The sequence below is a fragment of the Cavia porcellus genome, unplaced genomic scaffold (genome assembly GCF_034190915.1).
Source record: "Cavia porcellus strain 051 isolate PalLab524CR breed Dunkin Hartley unplaced genomic scaffold, mCavPor4.1 scaffold_18, whole genome shotgun sequence".
Taxonomy (NCBI): domain Eukaryota; kingdom Metazoa; phylum Chordata; class Mammalia; order Rodentia; family Caviidae; genus Cavia; species Cavia porcellus.
Genome location: NW_026947501.1, coordinates 57,483,774 through 57,505,839, shown reverse-complemented (window position 1 = coordinate 57,505,839; position 22,066 = coordinate 57,483,774). Strand labels below are relative to the sequence as shown.

General features: G+C 40.8%; 1 protein-coding gene across 5 annotated transcripts in view; it reads right to left on the bottom strand.

Moving 5' to 3' along the window:
• Nucleotides 1–850: 850 nt before the first annotated feature.
• The window catches only part of Pigg (phosphatidylinositol glycan anchor biosynthesis class G (EMM blood group)), a 78,200-nt gene continuing 56,984 nt past the window's right edge, over nt 851–22,066 (bottom strand). For 2 of the 5 annotated variants that reach the window (XR_001200175.2, XR_001200176.3), the window contains exon 14: nt 851–22,066. This exon is cut by the window's right edge. The gene's annotated coding sequence lies outside the window, so the exon portion shown is untranslated. The other 3 variants (XM_003465016.5, XM_063230031.1, XR_010040823.1) reach the window with 2 other exon arrangements.

Genomic DNA, 22,066 nt, shown 5'->3' with positions numbered 1-22,066 from the left:
AGCCCCCTGAGGATTCACAGGGGGCTAAATGAAGTCACAGACTAGCTTATGCAATAGAGAAGACTTCCAGGCAATGCATCACCCAAGCTGTGGCACAACATTGCTGGCTTCATTTACCCAGATTTCTAGTGAGAATCACAAACAAAAGGAGTAAAATAGAAAAAAATTTAAAACCTTGAAAGTTAGCCAGAAAATGTACATGTGCAAAGTTTTGACCAAGAAAGGTACAGTTGTAGTACCATGAAAATAAACTTTGTGCTTTTCAGTGGAACCATGTGAAGAAGGCCTCAGGAGGACCTCAGAATCTTACATTCACCCCAGTCATCAGGAATGATGAGTGTAGAAATGCACAAATGGAAAAATGTACACTTATTTCACAGACTTTCATTTGAGAAAAAAAAAAACCTGGAGTGACTGGTGTGTCCAAACAGCCTGGGAATTTCCTTTCCTGTATTTTGCCTGAAATGTGTGCATGGATTACTGCAGCTATGGTTCGAGGGGGTTGAGGAACAGTCACATCAGCAGCAGAACTTGGCATGATTTGCCTGATGCTCGGCTTTGCTGGCATGTAGAATGCAAGCATTGGAGGGTGAAGGAGGCTTCTATCAAGATGTCAAAGGAAGATATGGGAGTCCAGGTAGGGTGCTCAGGATTGAAGCTCCTGCAAGCATCCCTGGCAGGGCGAGGCCAGGGAAAGATTCCAGGAATGTGGGATGCTTGCTGAGGGAAGCTGTTGGTAGTATGCAAAGCCAGCAAGAGAGAGGCCATATGGGCTGTAGTCAGCAAGAATATAAGGGTGATGTCTTAGTTACTTTTCTCAGGGCTGAAACAAAATACCCAACATTCAAAGTTAAAGGAGGAAAGGTTTATTTAGCTCAAAGGTTTCAGTCCACAATGGGCTGGCTCCAAGGGAGGGGGACATGGCAGACACGCATCAAAGAGGAGAAACAGTTCATGGTGAGCAGAAGATAGCAAAGCAACAAGAGGCGACCACAGCTCCTCCTATTCCTTATTATCTTATCCAGGGTACTTAGGGCAGGTGGTACTCATACCTTAAATCCATCAGAGACCCCTGCTGGAGCTCCAATCTCCTGCCAGGTGTTACGGTGCACGGGGAAATGAGAGGGAGTAAGAGACAAAATGGCAGTACAGTGTGGATAGAAGATGACTAGTTGTTCATGAGATATGAAAGGCCACAAGGCGTCTAGAACCTCAGCATTTGTTGATTGAGGAGGGGATTATCGGATAACTCAGAGAGCAATGATGATCTGAAACTAATGGGGATCTAGGCTTAGTAGTTTTAGGTTTAGTCTTTTTGGTCTTGGTCTAGGTGTGAGCGGATGGTCTACCCCTAATAGGATAATGAGAAATCTCAAAAGGATGATACCAAAAAGCCCAGGCTTCTATTCATCCCTTAGGGAAATATGTAAAACTAGCCATTGTGAATTTTTTTTGTATGGGGGATCGAACACTTGACCTCATGCATGCCAGGCAGACGCTTGTGCCACTGAGGTAAATCCTTAGCCCCTTGTGAATTTTTAGTCACAAACATATGCCACTTTTTGTTTCATAACGGAAGCAGTTATGAACATCATAGCTATGACCATCATAGCAACAAACATATTTTCAGGAATTTGTGGGTGGTCTTGTCACATCACCAGCATGCGAGCCTCTTGCATTTTACTCTTTAGTTGCCACTATGTCATAGGTTTTGTAGCCTTCATGAATCTCAGTACTTGCAGTGTCTGGCTTTTCTCCAGAGTTGTTCTTGAGAATGTTTGCACTGGAGAGCCAGATGGGAGCAAGCTCCACCACAGGGCTGAGATGTTCCTCTATCCATGATCACGTGTTCTGGGAAGGCAACCATAACAGTATTCCATTGTCTGTTAACACACAAGCATACCTTTGACCACATGTTATTAATTGCACTGGGCCACCCCACTTTGCTGTGGATATTCTTCTATAGGACTTGAGTCCTAGGGGCTGGGGATTTAGCTCAGCGGCATAAGCACCTGCCTTGCAAGCAGGCAGTCGTGAGTTCGATCCCTGGTACCGATAAAAACGAAAAAGACAAAAAAAAAAAAAAAAAAATGAGGACTTGAGTCCTAGGCATGCTCATAAAATATATCCTTTTGCCAATAAAGTTCTGATAGAAGGTGTTTGCTTTCTGCAACAAACTTTATTAAATTTAAAGATAGCAGGACCTAATTGTGCATGTGGAAGTAATCATATTCCCCCTTTTTGTTTTTGTAATTGCACTTCTAGTCACAGTTGGCTTCTACATTGACCATTCTGAGGCTCATCCCTATTTGACTGCCTACATGCCTAAATAACTTAACTACCTATAATATTCCTCCCTCTGAAGAAGTATCTCTAACTTTAATTAGGGGAGAATGGGTATAGTTTTCATCTAGTTCTTCGAGCTGAGTGTAGGGGTGACTGCAGTCAGGAGCCTTCTACAGGAAGCAATCTAATGGACCTCAGGTAGATGTCATGTTGTGGTTTAGCAATTATAAACTCTTTTTACAAGACTGATCTGGTGATCTACCTCTAGTACATTTGCCATTGGTTCCATCTGCATGATCACTTGGAGTTTGGCAGCCTCTAATTAAGAATAAACCAATTTCCTGAGAAATCAGAGCATACATAATTAAAGAATGAGCACTAGAACAGAAAAGTAAGTTGGGGAAAGAGCCAAATCTAAAAACTTCTTTTAGAGACTGGTATAGCAAATGTGACTCACTGGATCTTAAACCCTTCTACTGATAGAGGTTGTCTATAATCTGTTATTTTGTCAAAAGTCTCTCTCCAGTTTTAGCTATAAGATGAAGAGTTTGGTGGTTTTGAAGGGCAATTTTAGCTAAAGAATTTAAAGATTCTTGTTGAGCTTTTATACATTTTATTGTAGTTTTTCTTAATGACTCACAACAGTGCTCAGCTACTGGTATAACTGGGAACTGCCAGCAGGAGTCACCAATTGGTAGTTATTTTTGTATCTAACGTTACTATAGCATTGTTTTTATACATCTTTTGGTTATACTGGGTGTTTAAAACCAAGTTAAAGTGAGACATGTGTAATTAAAATTAACCTCTTAGGGCCAGAGATTTATCTCAGTGGCATAAAGTACCTGCTTGGCAAGCATAGGTCGATCCCAGGTACCAAAATAAAATAAAATAAACCTCTTGCTGTCTATCAAGGTGTATCAGACAGGATTTACTAAAGATATAGAAATAACACAAGATATACAATATATAAGAAGTTACAACATTGGCTTACAGTAATCAGCCACAGAGTCAGATGTGTGAGTATGCAGAGGTTGTCTATATGCTGGAGACTGAAGCTAAAGGCAAAGTCTAGAGCCAGGGATTGTACTCATGACCTCGTGCTTGCCAAGCAGGCACTTATGCCGCTGAGCTAAACCCCCAGCCCCATTTTCCTTTTATTGTATGCAGCATATTTCCTTGGGGTGGGTGTAGCACTCCCACCATCCAAATGGCCTCCTCTTGCACAGGTTGAGGATGTTACAAACTAAGGACCCTGTCTTCTTTCTGAATCACTTAGTGATCCTCTAACCCTCTCAAATTGACACAATGAACTATATTGTAGAATGGTAAAGGTTTGTCCTCTACATCTCAGGACATAGAGCTGTTTCTGGACTTAGTTAAGCTTCTAGACTTCTCAAGTTGACACTGTATATAAACCATAACAATCTACTCCTTGTCAACTTGGCAACCAGACAAATTTCTTTAAATCAGTCTCCAGATACAAAGACATGCTTATAATTATGCCTAACATGTTATAATTATCCTGTGTACAAATAGAAATGTACTAATTCCCTCACCAGGTGAATTTTCCTTGGATGATGTTTATTCTTATCATCTTACAACTTGAACATTATAACACAGTTTAACAATCCGTAAGAACCAGTGTAAAGTCTATCAATATTGTATTATACTAGAAACATATTAGGGGAGACATAGTACAATTGTAATCCTCTTTTCTGTAGCTGATCTCAGGGTTGTAACTGGTATTCAGAACTACATTCTTCCACTGCCCATTCTGTATTCCCTTGGCCTTCAGAAAGCACCTCAGCAGCTCTTAGTTCCTTCCCTGGTGAAGTGACCCATACTTTCATTCCTAAGGCTCTGGGTGATTTGTCATTCTGCCTATATTAGGTTATTGTAATTTCCCGTTGACTTTAATAACAGGACAAAGAGCTCTTCAAGACATTTTGGTTTTTCTGAAAATTTTGGTAACTCTGAAAATAAAGTATCCCCAGGTACTTAAGAATACATTTAAGAATGCACTTAAGAAACTCATACATTAAAGGCTGTACCCAATGACTCTCATTAGAAGTTAATATTTTACTTACAAGTAACATAGCAACCACAGGGTTGTCTGACTCTAGCCCATGCATGTGGTATGAGGCAAGGCCAATCCCATCCAGATCTGACTGCCATCACCACAGTGGTCCTCCTACTTATGTCAGTGTTATATCTCTCTAATCTAGTTCATAGGTCTCAGCGAGTCTTCTAAAAACCTCAGGGTTCTTATCAAGATCATCTGAAAACTTTCCTATATCTTGTCTGAACCGTTTTAGGTCACTGAGAGAAAAGGGACATATGCACTTGGCTAGTCTGAACTTCCCATTTACTTCCTATACAGTATTGTTCTTGAGAAGCTTGAACAAAATCAGCCTAAGAATAGATACAGCCTTGTGGAGGCTTTAATTATGGCTTGTCTAGAAGTTCTAGCCTCAGGATCTAAAAGTTAAGCAGAGAAAGCATCAGGCTTGGTAATAGTGGATGCCTTAAAAGTCAGAGCTGTCTGGTTTTTCCATGGCTTACATACATTTGAACACAAATAAGGATTATTTCTTTAGTGCAAAGAAAGTCTATAAACATTAGGCAATTTTGACCAGTTTTTCTCTTCCTTATGGTACAATTCTAGTTGTGACATAGTGTTATAATCAGTATTTCCCTTAGCATTAACAGTCATGTTTAAAGAATGAAGAATTGCTTAGCACTAAACCATTGCTTTCTAGTTCTTTGAAAGAGAGCTGTAAATGTCCCATTAAAAATTTTTATTTTTGACACCCATGATTGTAATATTTGCAACTTCTTCTTTAGAGGCCATAGATGAACCCATACTAGTTCAGTAACTTTCCATTGGGTTTATAACATTGACTCCAGGAGTCTAAGTATAAAGAGTTCTTATACTTAAGAGTTTTTCCCATTTGAGCCTCTCCTGTAGGTGAGACTACAGGCATTTGGCACCACACTCAGCCTGGCTGAGGGAAGCAGAGAGAAAGAAACTACTTCTCTGCTGCATGACTCTGGTACTGTCCTGCCATGGTCAACTTATTGCTAGCACAGATCCTGTACTGTCATTGCTGCTTCTGTCACCACCAACCCTGAAGGTAACCGTACTGCCATCATTGGCACATTGCATCAGTTTTTAAAAATTTTGGAGATGTGGGTCAAGAAAGAGTCTCTCGGGCTGGAGATTTAGCTCAGCGGCATAAGCGCCTGCCTTCCAAGCAAGGCAGTCGTGAGTTCGATCCCTGGTACTGATAAAAAGGAAAAATGCAAAAAAAAAAAAAAAAAAAAAGAAAGAAAGAGTCTCTCCACAACTCTCACCAGTATACTGAATTTTTTGAACCACTATCAGGAAATGAGGATCAAGAACATCTTGCATAGCCACCTTCCTAACAGCCTGTTGGTATTTACAAGTTTCAGAATGTTTTATCTTTAAGTAGGCTGGAGTCACAGGCCTCACTTGGCTCTGGGTCTTCCCAGGACCAATGACACAATGGATGGTTTTTCCTTTTCTTCATATTGTCCTATTCTAAAACAGAAACTTTGGGGGTACTAGTACTTAATGGATCTAAAACAAATTTCACCAATCTCCAAGTCAAGAAAGTCTTACAGGAAAGTTTCACCTCTGCCATGAGCTCTCTGTAATTTTTTTTCCTTTTTCCTCCATCTTGTCCCAAGTATCCAAAGTACTCACTTATGGGAACCAAAGACTGTATTTATCTTTGATAGTACTTTGGTGATACTGCCAGGTGGCACTATGTATTTTGTTTTCTTTAAAAGAAAAGACATTTTATTTATTTAATTTTTTTTGGTGTTTTTCGTTTTCGTTTTTATTGGTACCAGGGATCAAACTCACAACTGCCTGCTTGCAAGGCAGGCGCTCATGCCGCTGAGCTAAATCCCCAGCCCCAAGACATTTTATTTTTAATTTGTTTTTATTTTTTTGGTACTGGGAATTTAACTCAGGACTTAATGCTTACCAAGTAGGTGATGTACCACTGAATTAAATCCCTGGCCCAAGAAAGACATTTTAAAGCAAGAGATTACCCCTTGTTTTAGCCCCCAAAAATTCTCACTTGCATTGAAAGCACTTACTTTAGTTCCTGGCAGGATGTTTCTAGAATTGTCATGTGAGATATGAATGCCATCAAAACACTCCAAGTCAATCCACCAGGCTGACAAGAATGTCACTAGTTCAGGACATGTTGAATGCTAGTTATTGCAGACCCCTGCAGTGAGCCTAGTCTCCTTCAAAGTGTTACAACACATGACAGAAAGAGAGAGAGAGAGAGAGAGAGAGAGAGAGAGAGAGAGAGAGAGAATGGTAGTACAGCAGGAATCTAAGATGTTTATTTGTTCATGAGAAACAAAAGGTCATGAGGCAACCAGAGCTTCAGTGTTTATTGGTTGAGGAGGAAATTATCAGATGACTCAAAAAGTAATGAGGACCTCAAGCTAATGAGGCTCTTGCCCCAGAGCATCTTTAGTTTTAATAGTCCTAGTCATTTTCATCTTTACCTTCCTCTTTGTCTTTATCTCCATTTTTGTCTTCATTTTAGTGGTCTTAGTTTTGGTTTTAGTCTTAATAGTCTAAGTCTTAGTAAGATGGCCCAGCCCTGTTGGGATAATGGTTGACACTAAAAAATTCCAAGCATCTGTTGATCCCTTAAGGAAGTATGTAAAATTAGCTATGTAAATTTTTGGTCCCCAACAAATCCTAGTGCCCTGATCCTATCATTGCACAATGAGTTAATTTCAGTGTCACATACTAGATCCAGCCACCTCTGAAAAAGTCCTGCCTATGACTGTATGAGGCTTTTGGGGGACATCTAAACCTAAGCCATAACAGGTAGAGATGTCCAAGCTCCTTGGGATGCCACTTCTAGCCAGTGTGCCCTGGATTCTGGGCATAATACTGTGACATTTAACATTCTTCCTGCTGGATTTTGGTCTTGTCTTGGTTTGATGCCTCCTTTCTGCTCTCCTGTTCTTTTATGAAATGGGAATACTTATCATGTGCCTGTTGCATCACTTTATGTTGTAAGTGTGCAACTTTGTGTGTGTGTGTGTGTGTGTGTGTGTGTGTGTGTGTGTGTATAGTCTGGCAATTGAACACAGGGTTTCATATATGCTAAGCAATCATTTACTACTGAGTAATTTCCTTGGCTTGCTTTCTTGTTTATTTATTTATTGAAAAGGGATCTCACTGGGCTTTAAACCCAGATTTGGATTAAATTTTCAACCTTCCTGCTTCAGCATTATAAGTAAATAGGATTATGGATGTGCACTACAGTGTTTTGTCTTGGCAAGGCTTACCACTCAGCCTTGGCTTGAATGGTAAAATTCCTAACTTTGTGTCTTTGCTCTTTGCCATTTTTTTTGGAGACAAGATCTTGCTGTATGGCCCAGGTTACAAACTCTTAGAATCCAGCGATCTTCCCATTCCAGCCTTCCACATATCTGTGACTGGAGGCATGCCCAGCCAAAGGATAAAACTTTCATTTTTACTTTTATAGGAGCACACAGCTGATATCAGGCATTCTTGTCTTGGGTAAATGTATAGCTTTAAGTCTGGAGGAGACAAAGCCAAAGAAACAGTTAAGTATGTCAAGGACCACTCCATACAATTTTGAGGAAAAATCATTTCATAATTAAATTGTAAGTAAGGCTTGTTTTAGGCCTAGTGTCTTGTGATGCAAGCCAGCTATGGCATGTGGAAGCATAACTCTGTTGCCTTCTATCAGTTATGGCCTCATTGTGATACAGGAGAAAGAATCTTCCAACCTACTAGATGTCTGATACAAGTTCATGTTCTCTACACTCAAAGAATGAATTTTACGAACAATGGTGGTTAAGAGAACAATATATTTATTGAGAGAAAGGAAGCTTCTGTTTGAGACAGAGACAGAAGGGGTACCAAGTGGGATGCCAAAGACTTTATCTTTTCTAGGCACTTTCAAAGAGCAAAACCACAAAATGAGGCAGGTCTAAGATAAGGAAAAATGGGAACTCACAAAGTGGACATGAGTTGCAACAGAACTACAGTCAATGAATAAGATTATAATTGCTCAGCAAGTTACATAGAGCTACAGGCAGCTGAGTTAGTTAGAAATATTATAGGCAGTCAGACAGGGATGAACCCGCAAAGGAGCCAGTGCAGAAGTTCAGATACTTTGTGTTAGAGTTTTCTAGCACAATAGAAAAGCAAAAAGTAAAAAAGAAAGAAGTGAGTTTATTGAGGATGTGAGAAGAAGTATACAACTTGTGGTGGTTGGGCTATCTCTTTCTCCAGAGGCAAACATGGAGGGAAGTTTTATGACCTCTGACCTGAAGCGGTGCTTGGGGCAGGCATTGATGATGTGTGAGGAACTGACTAAAATTTTCTTCACACACAAATGGGAAAGGGAGTTGCAATTAGGGCTGAAGAAGAAGAAGGAATTGGTAAGCATTTCTGCTTTAGTCTTCTGCCATGTTAGACCATCACCATAATTGTACAGTAATTTATACTAGAGCAAAACTCTTTCATTCCTGTCTTTCTATTGTTAGGAAAAGATGAAGAGTCCCTCTTATAACTACTTCTTGCTGGGTGGGATGACATGTTGGGGTGAAGGGGGTTGATGGGATGATAGTTGATGCCCATGTAGAAGCTGGTACCAGGTGTTTCAGCCATGACAAGGAACATATCATTAAACAGTCAAATCCTAAACTGGAGAAATAAAAAGACAAGGTGCTATGAGGAGGCAGGTCACTACCATAATTAAAAGACCCAAGAGAAGTAGAAAGAAAGGTGCCCATGATCTGACTGTGTCACTCCATCAGGACATGGTGAGAAAGAATCTGAAAAGTGAGCTTGGAGTTGGGAGGGGTGAAAGGGTAAAAGTAAAGTGTAGGCAGGACTTTTCCTTGGTCCAGGGGTTGAGCTGGAGAGAATGGGAAGCATGAGAAATGTAAGGCCTGACTGTTAAATCATGTTTGGGAAATTATAGACTAGGGGTAGGGAGGGCTGTCACTGTGTCACTATAGGTGAGATGAGAGCCCAGACCCAAAGGGGTCTCATGTTTAACTAAACAGCTGAGGGTGGGGAAAACTAAGATAGTTGTTAGGTGACAAAACATGACTTAGTCTGAAAGTTGTGGCTGTGGGTTCTTGGTGGGACAGAGATGGGTGGGAGATAGGAGATGTTTAGAGTTAGGGCAGTTAGGGTTAGGTTGAGTGATGTGGAACCAGGATGGCAGTCTAACAACCTTGACCGATGTTGGAGTTGTGAGGAAGACCAGGTAGATATCACTCCACTTTAATTGTAGTCTTGTTGAGTGATTTGAGAAATAAAGGCTGGACCATTATCTGTCTGGATATGCTGAGGTAGACCAAATCTTGGAATGATTTCTAGTAACAGGATTTTAGTAACTACATCAGGAGTCTCTCTAGTTGTGGGAAAGGCTTTTATCCATCCTAAAAAAGTACAAACAATGATTAAAAGACATTTAAGAGTTTTGTAGTAGGGCACTTGTGTAAATTTTACCTGCCAGTACTGACCAGGAGTGTGTCTATGAAATTGATGAGTAGGAAAGGAAGGGGGTGCTGTGTCCCCGAGGAGAGGTTTTAACACAGAGATGAGAGGTGTGAGTAATCTGAAGGATGATAGCCCTCAGAGCAGGATATGTAACTACTGGGACTAAGAGCTTGTATAGGGCCTGTGATCCCACATGTAAATAGTTGTGTAAGTCAGTGATGATGTCTAAGGCCTGCTGATTTGGAGAACAAGTTTTGATCCCTGGAAAATCTATCCCTTAGTGTTTTGTGTGTAACTTGGTCTATGAAGTAAGCTTTTGGAGGAGATCTTTACCTAAAAGAGATGTGGGACATGTTGGTATTACCAGAAAGCTATAGCTGAAGAAGAGAGTTTGGAACCTGCATGGAATTGGCCTGTTTGAAGAGGCTGTGTAGGTTGGTCATCAACAACCACTAAAGAGACTGAGGACTTAATGTAATGGCCTGAAAACTCAGGAAGAACACTATATGTGGCCTCTGTGTTTGCAGGTATAGAGAGTGTCTTACCTGAGACCTCCAGTGAGACTTGGGGCTCTGAGAAGGATACCTTAATGGAGGGCTGTGGGCTTTGAATCCTTGTCAATCTTCAGCAGCAAGTCCAAGTAGATCATTCAGTGATGAATCTGGTGGTGATGAGTTCTCCCATGAGGGCAAGGAGTTAGAGGATGGCTTACCCCCTCTCTAGTGGCTAGGACAGTCACTTTTCCAATGGCTCCTGAGATTGCAGAGGGGCAAGAGCCCCAGAGAAACTCATGGGTTGGGGTATTCTCATGCCCAGTGTCCTTCCTTGTCGCACTTTAAGCATGGTCAGTGGGGTAGGGTTTGGGCAGCTCTGCCTTGTTTTGGTTTACCTGTCTTAAAGGTCCAAGTGCCATGGCTGAAAGATCAGATTGCTAGTTTTTCTCCTTTTGCATTTTATCTCTGTTGTTGAAAACATGAAGAGCCATATTAAGAAGGTATCTCTGTGGGGTTTGAGGGCCAAGTTTAGCCTTTTGTCTTGGGATCTGGCCCACAGCGAGAGATATCTGTCTCCTCCAAGGTCACAAGACATCTGGTCCTCTGTGCTGGCTCCTTTGAGACCCTAGCCCTTTCTGACTGCCTATAATATTTTTAACTGACTCAGCTGCCTGCAACATTTTCTCTTCTGAAGAAGTAACCTGAACTGTCATGAGGGGTAATGAGTGATGACTGATCTGGCTTCTTCAGGCTGAAGGGGATTGAAGTTGTTGACAGAGGTCAGGAATACTCTTTAGAGCTTTTAACTAGTGGTCCTCAGTAGACAGCAGGCATTTTTATCTTGGGTAGGCATATAGCTTAAAGTCCAGAGGAGACAAAGGCAAAGAATAAATTAAGTATGCATAGACCAAATAATAGAAACAGTAGGATAATTATGAGTATATTTCTAGTAATGGTTTCTTATGAGGAGGATAAGGACAAGGTCCAGGGAATTTTAAAAACTGGTATGTCATTGATTTGTCATATACACATTTAGTTTTTACAATTGCATAAGTAGTTCCTGTGCTGTTAGAATGTCTAATGCCATATGATTTTGGAGGATGCCTTGTTTTAATTTTACCTTTTTTATTTAGGAGAGAGAGAGCGACAGCAGTGTCATTTAAGGTCAGTTGAGTACAGTTAATTATGGTCTCAATATGTATCATATAACCTTTTTCTGGAAAAGATCTGGTAGATCCCAGTAAAAAGAATATAAAAAGAATTTAGCATATCTGTTGTTTTCATCTGCATGATGCCTTGGGGTTTGGCACCTTCTAGGTAAGAACAAACTTTACATCAAAACATGTATAATCAAAGTATGCATACCATAGCATGTATAATAAAAGCATGAGCAGTAGGGCTGACAAGTTTAGAAACTGTTTCTAAGTTATAGAAAATGTAACCTATTGGTTCTCAGGTGCTTCTGTTGATGGACATTACATAAATTTTTTTAAAAAAAATTATCATATGACTGGTGGCCTCATGTTAGTTTGGCTTGCTTTTGGCTGGAACACAAGAAAAGTAAGATGTCTAGACCTGTAAAAAGACATCTGTCATCATAAACAATCCTAATTTTATACTTGAAGGTGTGAACATACCATAAGATCAGCAATAATGAATTGCCCTAGTCATATGAAACCTTTGTATGAGTATCAAGAACCCTAATATATTTTTTATAACTTTAGTTGGAGTGTCTCCCATAAGGCTATGGAGATCATTGGGACCTCTGATTAATGAATAAGAACTGGTTAAAGTTACAAGTTGGCTACTTTCTCACCTATTGATTGAAGTCTTGTCTAATCTCTCCTCACCCCAAGAGATTTTGTTTAACCAATTTTAGCATCATTTTGACCAGCTGGCAACCAAGATGGAAGCGTGCTTTTAAAATCTATAACCCAAATAAACCTTGATTAAATGATCTGAAAGTGCAAAAGAAAAAGGAAAAGAGAAAAGATTGTTGAATTCAAATAAAAAGGAACAGCTGTTTACAAAGCAGCAGACAAAAGGACAAACATGGATAATCTGTACAGTAAAGTACAAACAAGACAACAGATACACAGACTGAAGGACACCTTACAAAATCAGAGTGCACTCAAATGTATTTGGCCAATTTGAACTATAATAAATAGACTAGTGTGAATCTTTTTATAGGTCAATTAATAGACATCTCTTCAAATAAGAAGAGCAGGCCCAGGGTCACATTTAGTAATATTTGCTTTACGTCTATGATTGGCTTTCTCTTGAGCTGGTTGTCATAGCTAAGTTTGCTCTTGTGAACTGAGGGTGGTGTTTAGAATCACATATACATCCTTGAATTGTAAATCATAACTATTAGTTATAAATTTAAATTGTCTAATATAATTTTTTGGGTCAACAGAAAAGGAACCTAATTTATGGTTGATCTGAAATAGGTTGGCAAAGGAAAAAGGAACAGGAATATGAACTAGTCCCTTGGAACTTACTTGTTCCCAAAGGGGGAATAGGGATTGAGGTTGAGAAGGCTGTGCAGTAGAAGCTGTAGATGACCACTGAACAACCAACCCAACCAGCAGGCAACGATGGGCAATTACAGGGTGACTGACCACAAAATGGCCACTTGTCACCATGTGACAGGGAAGCACAAGATGGTGACTGGTTACCATGCTCTCTACAACAAGATGACTGCTGCTGATCCCATGATGAGGGACCACAAGATGGCCACAAGATGGTGGCTGTCCATATGAGCTGCAGCAAGATGGCTGCTGAGGACCACTTAGAATGGGACTGCAAGATGGTGTCTGAGTACCATGTGGTCTGCTAGGTGGCTGAAACATGTGAGACCAAGTGTGGTGAGTCAGCAGGGAGAATGGTGATGCAGGAGCAGAAGGGAAAGAAGCAGGGCCATCTGACAGGATGAATGTCTCAGGTTGAGGACTCTGAGATTGGGGAGAGGAAGTAAAGGAAGAGTTAGAGACTGCTGGGGGTTGAGGAAAGGGGAGAATGAATGAGAGAAGAACGATTCCACAAAGTGAGAAAGGCCTGTAAATAAGGGATTTCTGCCAATTTGCCACTGTTGTGACAAAAGTTATATAAATTTTGAAGGATAGAGGGGTCAAATGTTCTCTCCTTAGGCCATGGGCTGCTGCTAAACTGATAGATTGGCCAAGACATCTGTCAGTAAAAGATCAGGTTTTTTTTTTAATAGCCTTCTTTAGGCCCTTAAGAGCACCAAGGTTATGAACCAGGTACCCCCAGAGGTGTGTTATTTGTGGGACAGGCAATGGTATTCCTCGTGACCAAATTGGAGGTGAGCTAAGAGAACAGCATTGCTTTGGGATGTCAGAGCTTTAACTTCCCCTGCAAGGAACATGAAAGCTGTCCTGGGTCACACTTACCCAAAGAAGTCATCACTTGTTCTGAAAGTGTGACAAAGAAAGTCCCAACACCTGTTCACATGGGCCATGACAGAGAGTGCAGGGTGGGGTCGCACAAAACAAGAGTTTTGCCTCAGGCTGTTCTGTGCAATGTGAGAAGCCTATAATTGGCTGCCACCTTATATCTGCAGGCTGCACCACCTTAATTCCCTGTAGGAATTAAGTTTGGTAATTAAGCAGCACCTTGCCTAGTTTGTTTGGCCTGGCCTATTATTCAGGGATTATGCTTATGAGCCTGCACAGGGGAAATTTGAAAATTTGATTTAACCTATGACCCTAAGTCTTGCCACTGTGGGCATCCCAAAACTGGTAAGGTAGTTAACATATGGCTAACAACATGTTTGGGTAGTTTCACCAGTCTGGGGAGGGGCATAAATGAAACCACTAAAGATATCTATAGTTACATGAACATATTTAAGATTGCCAAACTCAGGAATGTGAGTGACATCCATTTGCCATAATGCACTGGGGATAAGTCCTCTAGGATTAACCCCAAAGTGTGGAACGGGGAGGTGCGTGGCACAAGAGGGGCAATTTTTTACTGTCTGTCTGGCTTGTACTCTAGTGACCTTGTGCATAAGATGGAGGGTTTGGGCATTGAGATGGTGTAATTGATGACTCTTTTGTGCTGAAGTAACATTGTCATTGTGATCATTGGAGCTAACATTAGCTAAAGTACAAAGGAGAGCGTGCAGTTGAGTGGCCAGGCCTGCTGTATGATTACCATTGGCCAGAGGTCCTGGTAACCCAGAATGAGCATGTAGATGACCAATAAAAAAAGGGCAAGTTCTTTTTATAATAAGCACCTGTATTTGCCTAAACAGTTCTCCAGTGGAGGCACTTTTGATTTGGCCAGCTGTTTCTAGCAGGGGCACAGAGCATGCAATATAAGTGCTGTCAGTATATAAATTCACGGGCTGATTGGGAAATGCTAAAAGGGCTGCAGCGACAGCATGCAACTCTGTGATCTGGGCTGATGTACTGTTTGTTTGGAAGGATACAGTTTTACCAGGTGAATATACACTATTTAACATTTGAGCAGTGACAATGGTATTTGGGCTACCCATAATTAACCCCATTTGTGGCAGTACATCTTTACCCTAAAGATTTATTGGTAATCCAGCTATGACATATGGCTGTATTGTGCCTTGATTGCCCTCTCTGTCCTTCCAGGTCAGAAGTTTTGAACTTCTTTCTGGGTTTTGGCTTTGACCTATGCCTTTTAAATGAGTCAAAGTAATATCTAAGGGCCAGGCCGGAGGCCAGTCTTCCCTTCTTATAATAGTGACATCCACGCCTGTATCTATAAGGCCAGAGAATTTTTTTACCATCCAGCCATAACAACATAAGGGGTTTCTGAGTGGAAATTACTTTTGCCCAATAGACATCTGAAGATCCAGATCCTTTATTACCTCGTTGTTGCGAGATTACTTTATTAGAGGCAAGAATAGTAACTGAGTGAATCTTTGTCCATAAGTGATAGTGGTAATGTAGTTAGGTGAGGATGTCATGACCTTTATTTCTCCAGAATAATCATTATCAACTATGCCTGGAAAAACCTGTAGTCCATTAAGCGTTGTGCAGCTGCATCCTATTATAAGGCCAAATGTATTTTGTGGTAGGGGCCTAAAAACTCCTGTAGGGAGGGCCTGAATTCCCATTTCAGGGATTAATACTATGTGGGTGATAGAACTGAGATCGAATCCTGCACTCCCTGTTGTGGCTCTAAAGAGGTCTGAAACAGATTGTAGTTTGTTGGAACAAAGCTTACCGCCCCAAATATCTGTTTGGGTTTGGGGGTCTGGGACTGGCCCTGATTCCTGTTTCCCTGCAGTGGAAGCAGTTCTTTTCCATTAATATCCCCTTTAGATTTGCATTCATTAGCTCAATGGTATCCCCTTTGTCATGGTTTATGTCTGTGTCCCCCAGGCCTCATGAGTTTACATTGTGTATTTGTGATTGGTTCATTGTATAGTGCTTGGATTGATGGTGTTAGTGCTACACCCACTTAGGGGTGGAGCCAGGATGTGATGTAATGGCAGGAAGAAGGTGTGTCTTGCTCTTTGCTGGCTCCCACTTTGCTGTTTGGCAGCCGCCATGAACTGCAATCCAGCCATGCCTGCCTGCCTTGGAGCCAACTGAGTGTGGACTGAAACCTCCAAAAACTGTAAGCAATAAACCTTTCCTTTCCCAACTTTGGGCTTCAGGTATTTTGTCTCAGTGACGAGTAAAAAAGTAACTAAGACACCCTTTTACATCTAGGGCATAATCCTGGTGCTTTGGCTTTTGCATTGACATTGGAATCTCTATCTTTGAAGTCTTTTTTGCAGTTCTTTGCAAAATAATCACTCTCTACACAGTTAAAACATTTTTATTTATGCTTTTGAGATCAGAATCGTTTAACTGTAAATCCTTGTAAGGCAGCAGCCATAGCAAGGCCTTGCTGATAAGCAGTTTCAATGTCAATGGTACCAGGGATTGAACTCACAGCCTTTCATTTGCCAGACAGGCACTTGTGCCACTGAGCTAAATCTCCAGCCCCGGGGACTGAACTCACAACCTTGTTCTTGGCTGCAGCTGTTTAGGCCACTAAGCTAAAGCCCCAGCCCTTGCTTAATGCTAGTGAGAGAGGAACTCATATCGCTCTTAAATTGCTTTTGGGCCTCTCTGTCAGCCTAGGCTTCCTCCCCTATTAAAATATCAAGGTCCTACCCATTGCTGGCTTGCGTATTATGCCTGGTGGTCTCTTTGCAATTTTCTATATATTTTGATTTCCACAAAAGATAATCCCCACCCAATAAAGTTGTTCGGGTCAATCCTTGCCAATCTGTAGGTGTGAGGCAGCCGTCAGCCAAAGAATCCAAGATAGCAAGAGTATATGCGGCTGTGTCTCCCTACAGTGCAACCAGTGTTTTTAATTGTTATCAATTTGAAATCGAAACCAGAGAAGTGGCGAATAACTCCACCCTCTGCGTCCATCATTTCTGTCACAGGAAAAACCTTCATATCATCTAGCTTTAATATTGGGTCAGGCTAGGGGATAAATTTAGAAATCATGCCTCTTGGGGGGGTCGCTGAGCAGGAGAAATCCCGGAGGAAACTCTGGGGTTAGTTTTACTTTTCATTTTAAATTTTGTTATTTTTAGCCTTTCTAATTGAGCTATCAAATCCTGATGTTCTTTTTCCAGTGCAATCTGTTGTCTTAAAAGTTCAATTTGGTCTCTTAATTCCTTCCTAGTATCGAAAGTTAAACACGCTGAAGCCGGAACTATACAGCTGTTACAATATGGGGGAGGGCACTAGCAGTTACCGGGTCGTAATGGACAATTGCTTAATTTTTTTCTTTACTCTTTGCATCTTTCAAAGCCTTTCTAAACTTTTAACAAAAATCTCATGCTGGCTAATTTCTTGTCCCATAATTGCTGTTCACTTACCAAGGTTCAGCGGCGTGGCAGGCTCCCACGTTGGTCTTCTATTTTCTTTTCCTTTTTCTACTTTGGGCCCACGAACAGCATCCCTCATGAAGTCCCCTGTTCTCGAGTCCCACGTTGGGGCGCCACTTGTTCCGGCCTGTGGGTAAGTCCATGGAGACCCTAGATGGGGAGTGGGGATGAAAAAGAAACAAGAGACGCAAAGAGCGGAGACAAGACAAAGTCCATCCAATCAAGTCTCGTTTATTCAAGGAAGGAGTATCAAATATATAGGGTATTGGGGAGGAGGGATTTGGGTTCTGAGATGCCAGCAGGTAACTTAGCAACAGTGGCAAGACCAAGAGTTATAGGTCAATTCAAATTTCCCATGTGCAGGCTCCTAAAGCAGACTGATTAACATAATCCCTGAATAGACCAAACAAGCTAGGTAGGCAAGGTGCTGCTTAACTACCAAACTTAACTCCTAGAGGTAGTTAAGGTGGTGCAGCCTGCAGATATAAGGTGGCAGCCAATTACAGGGCTTCCCACAGTCCTGTGATGCTGTGATGCTCCACAGCAAGACTGCATCAGCCAAAGACATCCTGGTTCCTTGAGAACCAAGAGGTAATAAGAAAAGGGTTTCACCTTGGAAAAAGGACAAACTCTTTATTAACCTACCATCTCTCCTCACTGTCCTCATCAACATAAAGATCTTCCTTAGCATAAAACTACTACCACCCCCTAAGCCATCTGATAAATTCCTTATGATTTTCCTCTATGTACATGTAACTGATAAATGCTGAGGTTCTGGCTGCTCGTGGCCTTTTGTTCCCCATGAGCAACTGGTCATCCTAGATCCCTGCTATTTTGCTATTTTGTTTCTTGGTCTTCCTTTCACCTCATGCCCATAACATCTTTCAGGAGATTAGAGAATACTGCAGGGGTTCCCACCAACTATGGATGGGCCAAATAATAAGGTCAACAAGACTATAATGAATACAACCAACACAAATTTCTACTAGGAAGAGCCAGTAATAGCCTCCCACAAAGAAGATAAGAGAAGGTCCAGGGAATTTCAGAATCTGATATGGGATTAGCCTGCCATTTAATAGCTGGAGTAGCCATTGAGATATTAGAAGAAGTATCAGGAATGTACACACAACATTCAGCTTTTATAATTGCACAGTTGTACTCCCTTGTGTTGCTGTTATAATGTCTAATGCCATCTGATTTTGGAGGACAGTTTGTCTCATTAATTTTACTTCTTCATTTAGTAGAGACCAGTAGATGTGTCACTTAAGGCCCACTGAGTATAGTTACACAAGGCCTGAAATGTGTTGCATGACAATCTCTAATCCTAGCAAAGGAACAAAGATAGAAGCCAAATGATCATACCAGTGAAACTTATTTCTAGACCACTGTGGTGGATTGACAAAGGTGGTTAACTTGTAACACCTAGTTGAAGTGAATCAGCATGGTGGTGAATATGGAGGACCCACCTGAGGACTGTTGCCAACTATATATAAGGGAGAACTGGAGAGGAAGAAGTAGGTAGTGTTGGTTCTCCTGGAGAAGCTTGTCGTTCTGGATTTCCTGATGTGAATTTGGCTATTCTCATCATTGTAGGAGCTCAAGACCTTGCTGTCGCTGAGGATGGCTATAGTACTTTTTAGGAGAGCTCTGGTCCTTACTTGGAGCATTGCTTCCTGGTACAAGTGCAGATCCCTCAGCCTGCTAGCAGTTTCTTTACCCCACTGGCACAGACTTTCTAGCTTTCACCATGACCTTTAGGCCTTCCCAGCACAGATCTATGAAACAGACTTGCATGATACATTGTTGTGGGCTCTAGGGCTCCAGTTGGACTAATGGCAGGCATTGCCATGGGCCCTACATTTTTAGCAGGATTCATGTACGACATTGCATTGGATCTAGGTCCTCAATTGGATTTTTTGGGCCTCTAGTGTGTGTACAGATTTCATGCACTCTTTTGTATTTGACTCTTTAGGGTGACTACTATAATCTTTTAAATTATGTGTCCTTTATTAAATTGTTTCCCTTGCAAACCTGGACTACAACAACCATCAGTGTTGTAGATGGGGTAAATTTACAGGTTTGTCAATATTTTTGATGCTCTTCCCTTATAACCATGCAAATTCGACTATGCATCTCTCTATCCATTCAAAGGGTAGCCAGGTTCTTAAGTTGGTTCCACAGGACCAGTGAATGCCACTGAGAGTTTTACATCTAATTCAGGATGGTTAAACCAGACTGCTGCAAACCAGTCTTTGACCTGTAAAGATATAGTGTATACACACTGCCCAAGGGGTGTCCATACCAAGTATTTAGTAGGATTAGGACAATGGGAATAAGTGATTTTTTGTTCCCAATATAAGAGAGTCTTTTTACTAAGGTGTCCTATAGTGTGGGTTAACCATATGTAATCATCCCATATCTGAAAGTAACCACTTCTATATTTATGATTGTTGGTTTTTATGAGAGGAGACTTCTTTGTATTTAATACGGATTTTACTAGTGTCTGAAGAGAGGTTTCAGTGGCATTTTTAGAAAAAATTCAATTATGTCCAAGATCATTAAGGTTCGAGTTTATAGGCCACCCAATTACCTTGTAATAGTGGGCTAAACTATGAACCATTGAATTTTGTGTTTCATTAGTGTAGTCTCCTAACCTATTCCAATCATCTCCTAGAAGTGGGGATACCTAGTGTCTTAGCTACTTTTTCCTCATTGATGGGATGAAATACTCAACACCTAAGGAAGGAAAAGATTATTTAGTTCAGTTTATAAAGATTTTGGTCCATAATTGCCTGGCTCCAATGCAGAGCAAGAGAGAGTGGGGGGGGGGACCTATTTTGGCCTCTTATATTGGATGCAGACTACCCACCCAAGGATGGGTGTAGCACTCACATGCATCCCACCATTGAACAAGAATCACTTACAAATTCTAGAAGCCTGTTTCACAATAGCATGAGGTTTTTGGGGGACATCTAGATACAAACCAATCCTTGCCCTCTAAAGGCTTATATACATTCTCTTATGCAAAAGGCATTTAGTTCATCTTTAGGAACTGCCAAACTCCTAACAGTCCAAATCCAAAGTTTCCTCTGAGATTTAAGGCAAACTCCTAGCTGTGAGCCCTCATACAAATGAAAGTAAAGTTAAATATTTCCAGCATTCAGTGGCACAAGATAGACATTTCCATGCCAAAAGTTACAAATGGGGATGTAAATGAATGGGGCCAAAGCAAGTCCAAAATCCAGCAGGCCAAACATTAAGTCTATAACACTGTATGTAGCATGTGAGACAATCTGTGGCAAGTTTTCCTAAGATTGAGATTAAGAGCAGCATGCTAATTAATCATGCAGAATAAATTCTGAGGCACTCTAATGTTGAGGCTGTGGCATGCCTGCTCTTGGCATGGTTTAGCCAGACCAATGTTGAGAATCAAGAGCAAAGAGTACAGCAGAATGATTTAAAACATTGTTTGGCCAGAAAGGAAACTCCAGTAAAGCTGTGAGCTGCAAAGATAGAGTAGAGATTTTTTTAAAATGAGAAACATAATTTTTTAAAATTTTATTTTAAAGAGACTAAAACCAAACAAAATGAAACAAAATAAAGTCAATAAAAAACACAAGCGAGTGATGTAGAACTTCAAAACAAGGTAATAGGAAGTCAACAATGGCTACCATAATGACTCTTGTTATCTTCCAAATAGCTGCCCATTCCATCAGACATAATAAAATCAAACAAATAGAACATAATAAAAGCAATCAAAACAAAACAATGGAAAGGATACAGGACTTCAAAAAAAGATAAAAGGAAATCAACAATGGCTACCATAATATATCTTGTTATCTTCAAAATAACTACCCATACTATCAGATATAACAGAATTTAACAAAACAGAATAAAAGCAAACTAAATAATGAAAATGATACAGAACTTCAAAACAAGGTAATAAGAAATCAACAATGGCTACCCCTTTCCTTTCTTAGACATTTCTTCCCCTTTCACTTTCACAATATCTATTATATATTTTGAATTCCACTCTCTTTCAGTTTTTTATACTAGGCAAGCAATGTGATGTTCACCGAGGTGAATCCAAACCATTTCACTCATGAGCATGATCTCAAGTTGCACCCATTAACCTATGAGAGCCTCAAGGTTATTCTTCTTTATAGCTGAGTAGCTTTCCATTGTATAAAAATACCATATCTTTCCTACCCATTCTGTGGTTGATGGGCAAGCTACTCCTGCTTTTTTCTGGGTGGAGTATTGTCTTGTCTCCTCTGATCTTCAGTCCATGAATTCTCTTTCAAGTCAAATTTATTTCTTGTATATAGCATACTGATGGATACTGTCTCCTGATCCACTCTGCTTTTTATTGCTGAGTTGAGGCTATCTACATTAATATTTATGGCCAACATGCAATGGCTAATCTGTACCATGCTATCCTCCTGCTGTTGGTTCCCCACTTTCCCCTCCATTCAGTTGCCTGCCCTGCTTGGTGAACCCTGTCTGCTACTGTTCCTGGAACCATGATCATCTTTTCTCTCTCTCTAGAATATCCTTCAGCACTCTCTGTGGGTTGGTTTGGTGGTCATGAATTCCTTCAGCTGTTCTTTGTCATGAAAGTATCTTATTTCTCCATTAACTTTGAAAGATAGTTTAGCAGATTACATCAATCTGGGTTGGAAGTTTGTTTTCTTTCAGGACTTGAAGCACTTTACTCCAAGGTCTGCTTGACTTGATGGTTTGTGTTGAGAAGTCTGCTGTGATTCTGATGGAATTTTCTGTATAGGTGATATGTTTCTTTTCTCTATCACCCTTTAAAAGTCTGTTCTTGTGCTGAATTTCTGG